This window comes from Notamacropus eugenii, chromosome 3, assembly GCF_028372415.1.
Source record: "Notamacropus eugenii isolate mMacEug1 chromosome 3, mMacEug1.pri_v2, whole genome shotgun sequence".
Lineage (NCBI taxonomy): Eukaryota > Metazoa > Chordata > Mammalia > Diprotodontia > Macropodidae > Notamacropus > Notamacropus eugenii.
In genome coordinates, this window is record NC_092874.1 from 316,654,705 (window position 1) to 316,669,667 (window position 14,963).

The 14,963-nt window shown below is 36.1% G+C and overlaps 1 protein-coding gene and 1 long non-coding RNA gene across 8 annotated transcripts in view; one reads left to right on the plus strand and one right to left on the minus strand.

The window, feature by feature from the left end:
* Positions 1-8,089, plus strand: part of LOC140496682 (uncharacterized) — a 29,679-nt gene extending 21,590 nt beyond the window's left edge. For 3 of the 4 annotated variants that reach the window (XR_011964370.1, XR_011964368.1, XR_011964367.1), the window contains exons 4-6: positions 1,812-1,989; positions 4,529-4,553; positions 7,323-8,089. This is a non-coding gene — a long non-coding RNA (uncharacterized lncRNA). Of the gene's footprint in view, positions 1-1,811; positions 1,990-4,528; positions 4,764-7,322 lie in introns of all 4 variants that reach the window. The other variant, XR_011964369.1, reaches the window with a different exon arrangement.
* FRMPD1 (FERM and PDZ domain containing 1) overlaps positions 1-14,963 on the minus strand; it is a 224,057-nt gene that overhangs the window by 104,408 nt on the left and 104,686 nt on the right. The window contains exon 1 of one of the 4 annotated variants that reach the window (XM_072596758.1): positions 160-1,631. The exons of the other annotated variants lie outside the window; for them this stretch is intronic. The gene's annotated coding sequence lies outside the window, so the exon portion shown is untranslated. Of the gene's footprint in view, positions 1-159; positions 1,632-14,963 lie in introns of those variants that run through there. 4 annotated transcript variants of the gene reach the window in all.

A 14,963-nucleotide genomic window follows, 5' to 3' on the forward strand; every position in this document is an offset into this window, starting at 1 on the left:
CATACAATTATATGGATAAAGGAAAAAAGCCTTTGACAAAGTACAATATGCATTTATGCTAAAAATCTTTACAAAGTATAGATATATTGTTATTTTTTCCATAATTTGAAACTCAGAGTAGTCTTCCTGATTCAAAGCTCTACCCACTGGTCCACCTACCTGCCCTTTTAGGGACAATAATCATTCACAGGCAGTTGGTCTGTGTTTTATGGAGTTATTGCTGATGCCATATGTTTGTACCTATGAAATTAAAAGTGATAATTAACTCTAAGCTGATTTCTGAATGCACAGAACATAGAAAAGCAGAGAACACCAGAATTGGTGGCCAAATGTGATGTTTTCCAATTCTAATTTGGAGAGGCATGCACCTAGACTAGTATTATGATTACACTAAGTTTTATTTCACATTTAATGTTTCAGTCCTGTGGTGTTTTTTATTTCAGTGCCATGGTTTTAAGTCTCTTGCATTATAATTTTGGAAAATACCATACCAAAATACTGTAATTAAGGGAAATATTATCTGGCGTGATGCATGTAAGACAAGATATCCTTCTTTATCTGAATACTGCAGTTGATTTATGCTATCACAACTGTAGGGACAATTTTCTTGAAGGCACAGCCGGTATTGTTCCTCTCATTATGAAAGTATTCAAAGCTGTATTATCTGTCAAGGAGTTGATTCGGGGTTAGTAAATAGTACAACAGATGTTGGGAAGTTGGAAGTGCTATCAGAAAACAAAGTCTGAAAGCGGTCAAGTTCACAAGGACTGAGAATATTTTGTAATCAGAAAATGAACTAGACTCCACTCTCTTTAATAAATGTATTACTTCTTCCTTTGTGATTATTCCTTTTAAAACTAAAACCATACAGTCGTAGTCTATTCAGATCACCGTCTTTAAGACTGTTAAACTTGCTTGTGACTGTTTGGTTTCACTCTCTGTCATTTCTGCCTGCAGACTCCTTCTCATTGATGTGAGACATTTCAATATATGAAGTTGCCTGAATAAGTATAAAATGGGTTTGAAAGAGATTGATAGGGGAAGCTAGGTCGAAAGAGCACCAGCCCAAAGTCAGGGAGGATCTGAGTTCAAATCCAGCCTCACACACTTACTAGCTGTGTGACCCTAAGCAAGTCACTTAACCTCTAATGACTGAAAAAACCTTTTTTTAAAGGAAGAAAGTGGTTCGGGAGTACGTGTAGGCCATGAACAAACTTTGGCATCTTTGTTTCCGCAGATTAATGAAAGTAGGCCCAAGCAGGGGGATTTTTAGCAGTACTATCCAAAGCCAGGATGGCCAGGAAATTTAGAAAAAGATCCAGACTGACTCCATGGCCAGGATCAGTGATCTTTAACCTTTCAAAGAGAACAAGGATGACTTTATCTAACTTCTCCCACAGCTTTTATTAGCTAGCCAAGAAGACTTTATTATTCTACCAGACTAGCTCATTTATACCTTCCTAACTTTAATCCTGTGTTTGGTATGATGCAAATGAACCAAAGTGGAGACCATTTTATATTAATTCAGTCCAAAAAATTGACTGAAATTTTTCTTTAATAACCCAACACCCTGCTTCATCAGCAAAGGACATAATGTTGAAAAACCAAAACCAAAACCAAGACAGCAGCATAGGTCCTTTTCTTTTGTTACTATATAAGATTAATTGTATATATATGTATATTATATATACTATATATGTGTCATATATATAGTATAAATAATAATACAAGTTTGCTATGTTTTTGTATATTTGTTTAAAAATCTAAATGTTATAATGGTGAATGTATCATTGGACTATATATGATTTTAGAATGAACTGAAGTTTATCCTACTGCTAAAAAAGACTCCAAAGCAGTCACAAAGGGAACGACTGAAAGACTTTTGTACCCAGATTTACCATGAACCACTAAACACGGCTAGAAAATAGGACCTTCAGTACTGAGTTCTTGATACCACTGCTTCCACGGAGTTCAAGGGAAAAGGACAAGGTGACGTACTAATTACTTTCTCCTCTACTCCAGAGGATTTGTCACTCCAGAGCATGTACCTTCATTTTTAAAAATTTATTTAAAATTGGATTCTTCTCCAATTACATGTAAAAAATAATTTTTGGCATTTGCTTCTTAAAACTTTGAGTTCCAAATTCTCTCCCTCCCTCCCTCCCTCTTCCTCTCTTCCCCCCATTGAGAAGGCAATTTGATATAGTTTCCATATGTGCAGTCATGCAAAACATATTTCCATATTAGTCATAGAGTATGTTCCTTCTGTTAGCATGTCTACCATCTCAAGGACAAAAAGATCATACACTAATTCCTGATGAATGACTTCCTGGAAGGAGCTGTGAAATGTGTAGCTGGAAGCTGAAATGTATAAATATTATTTTGGAACATCCAGATGTATGTACAGTTCTGTCCTTTTACCGGCCACTCACTTCCCACCTTGGTGACCACAGACATATTCTTTAAGAAGGCATTTTTTAAGTGTGCATACAAAATATCTGTCATATACAAATTCACAAATCCTTACCACTGAGGACCATACAATGACATTGCTGCATATTCTAAGGTAATAGGATTTAGCCACGGTTCCTGGTACTGGTGCTCTGGACAAGATGGAATCATACTCAAATTTCAAACAGGGAAAGAAGTTAGATCATTGGGATTTTTAAAAAATCACCATTTCTGTGGCTCCCCAATAGTTTCACCTCTCAAAGAGGTTTTCTGACTAACACAATTTAGAGACTGGATTTTTTTTCTGCATGTATATATTGTTTTTGTAAATAGCTATCAAAGTTCTAACCGTTATAGGAGTATATGTGATTAAACTTGTTTTTTCCAGTAGTTATGGTAGATTCATGTTGATCTCTTCATGCCTTGTCACATTGACTTCCTTGACTTAATGAAAAAATACTGGTTTATTTTGATGAGAGAAATATGGTTCTAGTTCCCAAGGGTCAGTCCTCTGCAGCAACTGAATAGTCTTCACTTCTAGTTTCAAGCTTAGCTGATGTCATTCTAAAATCCACTTTTTCGCTTCTTACTCTCCTCTTTTCTTTCTAGGTTCAGACCCTGGCTTCTCTCTGAGAATAGCCCCACCTTAGCTTATAGAGAGTAAACAAATTCTCATCTTTGGCCTATAATAAGATAAATTACATTTATCCTAAAAGCATAAATCTTTTCTGGTGTTCACATCACTCTACTACACTATAGAGACTTGATTAGCACCTGAGTGTTCTTATTGCCTTGGAAAAGTACGCGAGATTAAATTGGCCACCTGTGTGATGAAGCCAACACTGCAGTTTTAGTCTAAAATGTACCAAGGGTCTAAAAAGAGATCACCGGTTGATTATGACTAAAAAACCCCCAAAAACAACATGGTCTTTCTTACAGGAGCTTTATGTGTCAGCTCCAGGGGAGGCTGGGAGAGCTCCACATCATTTCTACCTCTCTACCTCATATCTCTCTCCACTCTAGTCAATCCTTCACTTAACTATCCAAGAGATCTTCCTCAAAACACATTTCCTATTCCCCTTCAATAAACTCCAGTGGCTCCCTCTTACCTCTATGATCAAATAGGAAATCCTCTGTTTGGCATTCAACGCCCTTAGCCTGACCTTCACCTACCTTTCCAGCGTTCCGATATATATTTAATATCAGTTTTGGACTTTAATAAGGGCCAGAGTTTCAATTAGGAAGAGCCTGGACCTAACAGTTTCTTTGTTCTCTGAAGTAAACTCAGAGAATACCTCTTCCTATGTCAACAAAGCCAGATGGGGCTGACTTAGCATTCCTTATGAGACCCTTAACCCAAGACACCATCTTGAATAATGGAACTTTTTCCATATCTTAATATTTTGTGGACATATACTATGTTATGGCATGTTAATGGTAAAGAAACACAGATATCCTGGGTCATAATTTCAATTCAAAGTTTGTCAACTCTGTTATCTTATTGTATTTATAACCTATGCAATTAAGAAACTCCTTTCTCATGGTCTTAGTTAATAACTCATGGAGATCATAAATCTGAGGGACACAGACCACCTTGGATTGTCCTCAACAGATTTAAGCCTGGTCACTCTTGTATTAGTCAGAAGTTTTCTGGCTCCATGATCACGTAACAGCTAGCTTTAAGAGAATAAACTGTATGCATTTATGCCTATTTGTCTTTTCTTAACCAAACTTTCAGGTCAACAGTTCTTACACCATACTTCATACACCTCCACATATTCTATAACCCAAATGACACTGGTCTTGCTGTTCTTGGTTAAGACTTCATGCCTGGAGTAATCAATCTCCTTTCTCCTCCTCTCTGCCTCCTGGGTTCCTTCAGAAATAAGCTAAAAGCTCACCTTCTATAAAATGCTTTTCCTGGTCCCCTTGAATACTGTTACCTTCCCTCTGAGATTGTCTCCAAATTATCCTATAAATATCTTGTTTGAACACAGTTGTTTGCACATTCTCTCTCTTGTTAGATTATAAGATCCTTGAGGGTAGTAACTGTTTTTTCTTTTCTTTGTATCCCCAGCACTTAGAAGAGTTCCTGACACATAGTAGGTATTTAACCAATGCTTGTTGACTTATACTAGGCAATGGACATGAGAACTTTCCTTTGCGTTAATGTATAAAATTGTCCAAGAGGATGGGATACACCAATGCTAGAGAACATCATGCTCTGAGGTCCAGAATTTTCTGGACCATACATGATAACTTCACCATGAACACTGGCCTGGCAGTTTAAAAAATGGAGAATTCCTTCTGAGGTATGGCCATAGAGTTATACTTGAAGGTTCTCAGGTTGGGAGCACAGGTACTTGCTATTTGCCTTCCATATATAAGGCTCCACTGAAGAAGTGTGGGCCCTGATTCAGGATGTCTGTAGAACTGAAAAGTCTATCCTGATATGAGAGAGAACAAGCCCCTGAAAAAGCCTAATCTATTTATTAGTGCTTCCTGGAATAATGCCAGATATTTGGTATAGAACAGAGAATGAGTGAACTTCTTTTGGACCTTTACAACCATTCAGCTGCATTGCAGACAAAAATATGAAATGAGGTTGTAGCTGCAGTATATGAAAAGATTCATTGAGCTAAACCGTGAATTGGAAGTTTTTTTCAAATTGGAGATAAAGGTAGCTGTGTTGTAGATAGAGCACAGATCCTCAAATCGGGAAGACCTAAGTTCAACTTTGGCCTCTGATGCTTGTTATTAGAGTGATTATCACTAGTATAGCCCTCCCTCACTCAAAACAAAGTCAAGTCATGTCATCATGTCATCATTTCTCTGATGTCATGGTCTTCTTCAAAAATGAAGACCGATAGTGTGACCCTGGGCAATTCACTTAACTTTTGCCTTACAGTTTCCCCATCTGTAAAATGAGGATAATAATAACAATGTGGGCAACTAGGTGACAATGTGGATAGAGCTCCCAGGGCCTGGAGTCTGATAGATTCATCTTCTTGAGTTCAAATCTGGCCTCAGACACTATCTGTGTGACTCTGGGCAAGTCACTTCATCTTGTTTGTCTCAGATGTTGCTGGAGAAAGAAATGGCAAACCACTTCAGTATCTTTGCAAAGAAAAACCCAAATGGGATTGTCAAGAGTCAGACATGAAACACAACAAATACTATTTTATCTCCCTGAGACAAAACCAGCTCTATTTACTGAGTCACCCAGGGACAGTTAGGTCAGGAGATTAGGAGGCTAGAGACTCAAGTGTATCTTAAACACTAACATTGGTCCCCACCTACTGGATTACTTTCTGTACTCCAGTTCAAGGCAAAGTGCTTGATACGTTGGCATGTTACTTGACATGTTACTTGGCATATTGTTATGGCATCTAGCATAGTTTTTGCCCCTTCATTGTCTTACTGCATCTGATATATTAAAATAAGATGCAGAGAATGCCATAATCTGGATTGAGTTAATGAATGTATTTTGCTTCTGATTAGCAAGTACAAAAACGAGACCCTCAAATTAGCAGATTGTGCTTCAAATGGTTATTCGCAGCGCAAAATAGAAGAAATATGGAAGCATATTAAAAACTACTTTAGTTCAACTGAAAATATTAAGAAATAAATATTTCTCTAAGCTAAAGACTTTTCCCTTTGAGAAAATTTATAAAAGGTGGGCTAAAGGCCTGGGAAAATAGAACAAGACTGGTAACCAAAGTTAGAAAAAGAGATACCTTTAGTCTAGGTAAAGCCATCGTCTTTGTATCCCCAGAAGAATTAAAGGTTGTGACTCATCCAAGGAAAGGATCGTCTTTATCCTCTCTTAAGGGATTAAAGTACCCATCAATATGAGGAAGCCACTGATTACTTAAAGGAATGATCAAAGAAGGGACAGAGAAGTCTTAGAATATTAAGTGATGATTATTCCGTTAGATGAGGCAGGGAGAATTTGAACTACAAATTGTATTTTATTATGTACTTATTATTCCACTTATTCAAGATTCCTATAAATGTTTTCTTAAGTTATCTTGGGAGATGTATAGAGGACATGACTAAATTCAGTATGGGGTAATTTCTTCTCTAAGCTAGAAATACTTGGGTTTAGAATGGTTTTAGATTAATAAAAATTGTTTCTGGCAAACTTGTGCCTAAAATGCAGAGCAAAGTATTATTCTTGAGTTCAGGGCATGTCAGAATTGGCTGAAGAAGCTCCCACCGTCATTTAGCCTAGAGAAGAGAAGGTTTGGTGGGGAGGAGGGGGGAAAGGGACAAGGTGATGGTACCCAATACTTGTCTTCAATTAGGAAAAGATAATAGATTTGTTTCACTTGGTCCCAGAAAGTAGAGGGTGGAGCTATGGGTAGAGGCTGCAGAGAGGCAGATTCAGGATTTTTATAATAAAAAGCTTTCCAACTTTCTAACAACCATGCTGTTCTACACTTTCTAATAATTAAGTGCAATGAGTTGTCTTGACAGGTAGTGAATTACTCTTTAAAAAGGCTCATCACTTGTTAGGCCTAGAATATTAACTGATAGAGGGGATTCTGCTCATATCTGGATGGGACCGACTATGTGGCCTCTGGTCCTTTCCAATTCTGACACTCTGTGGCTGCTGGGAGAGACTGGAAATGCAAACCTCCCTGTCCCACAATGAAAGACAATACAAACTGACCCATCCTGGCACTGAACCTGCGTCCTTTTATGCATTTTCAATAGGTTCTGACCACTTAAGTCAATGATCTGAAACCCTGACCAAGATCATATTACAGAAGAGCAAACACAGCCTCCTATATGCACTTAGGCTAGAAGAACAAATTCCTTTAAAAGCCTAAATAGAATGATGAATACTATCTAATCTTTCTCTCCAGTGTTTGCATCTAAGAAGAAAATGATATCGTGAGAGCAGAAAATCCTTGATAAAAAGATTTAGACACCAGAGGATTTTTAAGGAAGAAAATGTTGTGACATTATGAGAGGCCTGACTTTGCAGAAACCAGTGATAAGCACTCATTTTTTCTTCATGTTCTTCCAAAGGATGACTTTCAGCTGGGCATTCTATAAAGTGAATTTTTATTATGTAAATTGTATTTTACTGAATCCTATTCACAAAACTGGGCATGTATGTGCCTGGGTGGGTGGGGATTACTCCTTGGGTATACATTTAAGAGTAGAGTAAACCTCTTAAAATTACATACTTAAAAATTGCATTAAGCTTTAACAATGTTAGATAAATATTAAAAGCTAATGTGTTTTGTGGCTAATACAGAAAAATGTTCTACATAACTTCATATGTGTAATAGATATTATATTTCTTGCCTTCTCAATGTACTGGTAAGGAAGTGGAAGGAGGGAGAAAATTTGGAGCCAAAAATAAAAATGAAATTTTAAAGTTAATATATTTTACAAATATTAGTAAGAATTTCTATATCCTAATTAAGCTACATTTTTAAAAAATTCTCAAAATGAAAACTTCGTACACTACCAGAAACTCTGCCTCATAAACTTAAATTACAGAGGCAGCTTTGGTAATTAGATTGTGTTATTTGTTTTATTTTCTTTTGTGGTTTGTTTAAATCAACCTCTCATTTCCTTCACACTTCTAAGTCTAGAGGAAGGTACCTACCTATTTATTTCCTCCCAGTAATAAAGAGCTAATCACTCCTTAAATCACTTAGCTTCTTTTAAAACATTCACAGAAGGAGACAGTAGAAAGAACTGAATCTGGAGTCAAAGAACCTGGATTCCAATTCTGCCTTTGCTACTTAATTGTGTTTATGAGCAAGTCACTTAACCCCTTGTTAACCAAAAGCGGCTCCCTCACACTCTCCAGGTGTCAGTATCCTCGTCTGTGAATGAGGAGGGAATGAGGTGGATAACTTCTGAGTTCCGAAGTCATCACAGCAGCTAACATTTGGCTCCTAGCCCTGGAATGAAGTAGGAAATCACTTAATTGTTAGAAACTAGTAGGCAAGCAGGCTTCCTAGGCTAAGAAACCTAAAGAGCTACTACATTCAGAGTGGACTGACAGGGAAGCAGCGCCTTAAATGAACCTTGGGTTTAACAATTCTCTTAAATGAATTTCTGTATGTTTATTTTAAAGATGTGCTACAACACAAATATTTTCTTAACAGGATACATACTTTTAATTTGAGTAAGACTCAGTGGCCTAAAGCATGTAAAAAGCAAAAAGAGAGTTTTCCTTTCTGGATAGTATTTCCGAACTAAGTAGTAAAACTTTTAACTGCAGGATGGAATGGGGAGGAGGAGGGGGAGGAAACAAAAGTAAAACAATAAAAAAACCAAACAAAATAACTGATGGATACCAAAAAATATATATATAATATTTCTGCTCACATTTTCTAAATCCCAGTTCTGCTCATATATGTGACCTTGGGCAAGTTACTTTCTAACCTCAATTTCCTTGTTTGAAAAAGCAGGGAGGAGAGATGTCCCAGATCATCTCTACAGTGCCTTCCCTTTCTAAGTCCTATGACCCTGCAGGCAGTCTAGTTCCCCAGGAATTTTAAAAAGTAATATACAAATCATCACATCTCACATTTAAATGTGAGAAGTTGCAATTCTGATCATTAGAAGGAAACAATCTATTTAGAATTCATGAATGATATGTGGCCTAAATATTAAAATAATTTCTAGAAAGGACAAGAAAATTTGGGTGCAACCTAAAAGAGAATGTCAGAATATTAAAGATTATTAAATAATGGCAGATTCAGCTTACAGCTTATATATTCAGATTCTGGTATACGAGGTAACGTTAAAGCTAAAGGGTCACATTCCAAAGACTATAACCACAAGTATGTTAAGGTTAAATTACTTTCTTCTATTTAGACAACAAAGCACAAACAAAATTGATTATTCTCCATCTGGTAAAACTTTGGTTTACTACAAAGGAGTCACTTCATTTCCTGTGTCTCCAATTGCGTCTATACATCTGAACTCAGCTGAAGTGCTCTCTTTCTTTCTTTGAAATGGAGCAAAACAGTGTTCATATAACGAGGCTTGGCTTCTTGCCTTTAATTATCATCTTTCCCAGTGTTCTTCTGATTGCATTCCAGTTGTCATGATAGCTGGTTCTTTAGGCATTTGAACAATCTAAAAGGAAAAAAAAATTCTGGCCAGAATCATCTTCTCTGTCCATTCTATACTATAATTCAGAAAAAGCACATTTTAAGTGGTTTACAAAATGAATACATTCTAAGAGAATCAAGTTTAAATTTATCAACATGATATTGTGGTATTGTTGTTGAGGAGTCTCTTCCAATAAGGTTAATATTCTATATACAATACCATTACCTTACTAAGTCTCCCAACATCCCCATGCAGTAAGAAAGCTCCAAACACATTATCTCTATTAGAGGATTGGGTGATGACGTTCATTACAGGAAGATTAAACATTTGTCCAATGTCATACAGAAAGCTAGAGACAGAACAAAGAGCCTCTCAACCCTTCCAACTACTCTTGAGGAGTACCCTGGATTCAGACATTTCTTTTCTAGAATCCTGCATAAGGCAAATTGCCAAAACATAAGCAAGGGAAAAGATAAATAAACATATAAAGAATTCACCTACAACACAGATCTACATCTACGATGTAGATCTATGATCCAACGATATTTCCTATACCTCTTCCTCCTCCTCCTCTTCCCCAGAAACAAAACACCAAGAAGATTCATGATGCCCCCAAATTCAATGACATTAGATATGTGCACTAAGACAATATAACTTATAATGTAACTACTTAGGAAGCATGGAAAAGAAAACATCCAACAAATGACATGTCTCTTTCACTTTAAAATTTCATTTGTAGTCAGGAAATGTCCTAAATTTCTTGTTAGTATACTGAATATCCACTATATTCTGTCCCCAAATACTTGCAAAAGAATTATTATAGAAGAATGTGAAAATTAATGATGAGATAATGTCTGTGAAGTGCTGAAATCACTTTAGAGAGCTGTGGTAAAAGGTATGGTTTTAATTAATATTTAAAAATATTCTGCCAAGATCTGATCTTCTTTCTTTTCTCTGCAGAATAATTTCATATCCAAAATTCATACTAGGTGATCTATTAAATAAATTCACATTACCAAGAGCATGTAAAATAAGCAGGGTATGCCATTCTACTTACATGTGGATGATTATGCCTACCATTAGCCAAGCTGATGACTTGGAAGCACAGGTTAAAACATGGAAAAGAGGAGACCAAATTTCAGAAAGTCGTCTTTACTACCATTATACACTGCAGCCCCATTTGAAAGATTGGGACAGAATCCAATAAGCATTTCCAAATAAAATGACTTCAGTGGCAGCCACATCCTAAGCCAGTTAACATTTTTAGCCCTAAAGTCATACACAAGGAGGGAAGGAATAAGAATAGCTACCTGGGTCCTATTACTAATGTGCTGTAAAAAAAAATAATTTCAGAAGTTCAAGGGGAAAAAAAATCAATTGTTTCCTTCCACAAAGCTTTCATTTCTATAAGCATACCGGCAAAAAGAGACATTACCAATGTAATATATACAAGGTTTATCATGCCCTAGTCTTTACCTCAATGTCTATTTTTTTTGCCTACAGAGCAGTTTTACTTAGTTTTAAATTATGTACCTAAGATGATTTTCTCACTACTATAGCGACCATTTGTTGCCATGCAAACCCCTTCCCTATTCACCACATCTCCCCAAACTTCCTATGCATACCTTCTACCCTAGCCAAACCAGTCTCCATATCACTATATACACATGCCATGCCCATTTTCACAACTGTACCTAGATCCATGAAATCTCACCTTTGAGTACACCCTTACCTTCTCCTTTCTGTCTATCAAAAATCTATTCAAGACTGATTTGATCTAAGATGTCAAGGAAGAGGGACTGAATGGAATCTCTCTCCTCATATAAACTTACCCATATCTCCCTTTCTCCAACAAACATAAATATCAAAAAATACTTAAAAGGGAAAACAAAATGAGCAAAGAAAAGCACCAATGTAATTTGAAAATAATAGAGCAAAACAACATTTAAATGATATAAAAATACCATAGAGTAAGATTGAAGAATAGTTAACATGGTATTTATCCATGCAATATCAAGACATCTACAGAAAGGTTCATGTTGGATGAATCCCCTGTGATGAATATATCAGACAATATAGACAATACTTTAAACAGGGTGAGAAGGCAGGGATGAGTTATGATCTGCAAAACTGGAGAGAATACTCTCATTGATGAGATCACATCAGAATATCAATGTTAAAGCAAATGAATCAGGCAAGTACTGGAAGGAATGCAGCTGGCAAAAAGAAAACATGCAAGGTACTCCCAAAACAATCTTCAGATAGATAAATGACATATTCAAAGAAAAACAAGAATTTGCAAGGCTAAGAACATCACAAGGTCAAAAAATAGAACTTGAGGAAAGTAGAAAATCCACCCAAGGAAATTAGGTGAGAATTAAAAGAAATGAATAAAGAATAGGAAAAATAAAGAATAAAATGAAAGTTTAGTGATGTTAGTAGAAAATCTAAAGAATTTCAAAGAAAATAGAATTGCAAATCATGCAGAATATCTGGAAAAAGGCTAAAAAATCACTGACATTCAAAATCTTAGAACAAAGTGACTTAAATTATAGATCATTATGCTTCAAAAAACTTAGTACTACTGATATTGCCATATATTTAGCAAAACAAAAAAAAAACCCTTAAGCACCATGTTTAAGGAAATTGACAAAGAAAATTTCTTCAAATTACTTAAAATTGGTAAAATACAAGTCAAAATAATCCACAGTACATTGACAAGAAAGAACTCAAGATTTCATATGCCTAGGCACATCATAGTTATGCTTCTAACTGCTACAATAAATGAACAAATCACTTGACAAGGAAAAACAATTAGAATTACAATAATCTTTTCAGGGAGGTTATATGAAATTAGCAGAAATTAGAATATGATAGTTACAAAACTAAGGAGCACAGACTATGAATTCAGAACTATTTACTCAGTGAAATTTAGCCAGATATACAAAGTAATGAATATCTGAAAAGCAAATAGACTTTTAAAAGTTTACAGAAGATATAGCCACTTCAACAAAGTTGTCAAACAAAAAACAAGTCTCCCAAACAAAAAAATAAGTCTTTAATCAAAGGGTAGGCAATAAGCATGCATATAGTTCCTACTATGTGCCAGGCACTGTGCTAAGCACTTTTACAAATAAACAACTCTTATAAAATAAAATAGAATACTCATGACATTTTATCAGCTAAATCACTAAGTTTCAGAGGAGTGTTTCAGATGAACAAAAAGGGAAAATCAATTGTTTTATGGTTGTTCTTTCCATTTATAGTATTACACATATATTTGTCTGTATATTTCATATTATACAGTATATATGTTTATATATACATGTGTATGTGTATATATATATATATATATATATATATATATATATATATATATATATATATATATATACATATACATACACACATACTATTTTCTTAGCTCTTACTTCAGGCCATGTAAAATCTTCCCATGCTTCTCTGTAGCACTGTAATACTTATTCCATTACATTCATGTACCACAATTTGTTTAGCCATTATGCAATCAGTGGGTATCAACTTTCTTTCCAATTAAGTATAATTGACACAAGTAAAAATATGCTTTTAAAAATGTCACATTTTCTGTAGTTTGTCCAGTATGGCACAGTGAAAAGAACACTAGCTTTGGAGTCCAGAGGACCTGGATTCAGATTCTTGCTTTGCTGCGTGCCTCTCTGGACCTCAGGTTCTTCTTATCTGTACAATGAAAGGGTTCGACTAGATGACTTTTAAAGTCCCTTCAGGTTTAAACCTATAATCCAAATCATTAGAGATTTGTGGATGAGACTGTGGTATGACTCCAAGAGGTATGTACTCAGCCAATTGGAAGGTGGACAAATGGGTCACATAGTGCCTTCCCTCAGATGATTAGTTAAGAAGGAAAGTGGGCTGTCTCCAACCTCCATAGGTCTTCTCCATAGGGTTCTTTTCCTTCACCCACTGCAACGTAATAATCTACCCCCAGTTACTTCTGTGCAAGCTCCCAATCTTCCATGTCTGCCCTCATGGTAGTTATAACTTAAACTTGAATGCATCAACCACAGAAGCAGGTGTGCTGGTGTCAATGGGAAATCCCCTTCCCTTCAATATACCAACCCATTCCCCTCCCCTTCAGATCACCTTGTGGCTTTGGCAAGGAAATGGAAGGTTCTGACTAGGCAATGACCAGTGAATAAGCCTCCACTCCCACCCTTTCCATGGTGAGACACCGTGAGTCACACAGGATGAATAGGTATGGATGAGTTGGGATCAGCTAAAGATTTCATACATTATCTTGTCTCTAAAACCCACTCTGTCTTGCAGATTTGCCTGTTACTATAAGGGACACTTCTATTCCCATCATCTATGTTCACCACCTTGGTTTTATCCCTGATTCCTTATTTACATTCTCCTCATATATCCAAGTAGCTTCCAAAGCCTGTCATTTCTGTCTCTACAACATTCCTTTCATCCCTTTCCTTGAGGTTTTCATCACCTTTCCGTTGAATTTTTACAATGGCCTTTTAACTGATCTCACTGTCTCAAGTATCTCCAATGCCACTCAAGGTCAAGTATTTCCCTAATGCAATCTACACATTTGTGGCACCCCCACCCCCCAAGTAATCTTCCTAAAGAATTGATCTGCCCACCTCATTCTCCCCTACAAACCCCCATCCCTAAATCAACAAACTACAACGACTTCTTATTACCTCTTGAATCAAGAACTAACTCCTTTGTTAGGCATTTAAAGTCCTTCAGATCTGACACCAATTTACCTTTCTAGACTTATGATATATTACGCCCCTTCCTGCACTCTACAATCCACCCAAATTGGCTTCCTCCTCATAGTCATACAAAATTGCAACGAAAATATCCAAACATGAAAAGATAATTAAAATCGGATACCATTCACTAAACAGAACTGTGTAAGGGAAGAGGAACTTATATTGAAAGCTTCCTGAGTTGAAATCAGAGATTACATACTTTTGATTGTTTTTTCACGCATATACACACAGGAAAACATGACTCCAACTGGAAAACTGTTATATTGACAGACTGTTATCATTTTTATGATTGTTACATTCCATATCTCTGAATTTTAAAATATCTTTTAAACATTCACCAGTATGACTACCCACATAGGTCAAGCTAACTGAATAATTAATTACTAATAGACAATTATTATTCTTATAAGTCTGCCCCAAGCTCAGGACATCAACAAGGGATTGTTCAAAACAATGCAGCACATTCACATTGCTCTAAAGAAGAAAACAGGTGCGTTTTTTTTTGCACTATTAGTAAATTTTTAAAATATTCATTTTACCTTTCACTCCTTTCTGTCGTTCAGTTGTGTCTGAGTCTGTGTGAGCCAATTTGGGGTATTCTTGGCAAAAATACTGGAGTGGTTTGTTATTTCCTTCTCC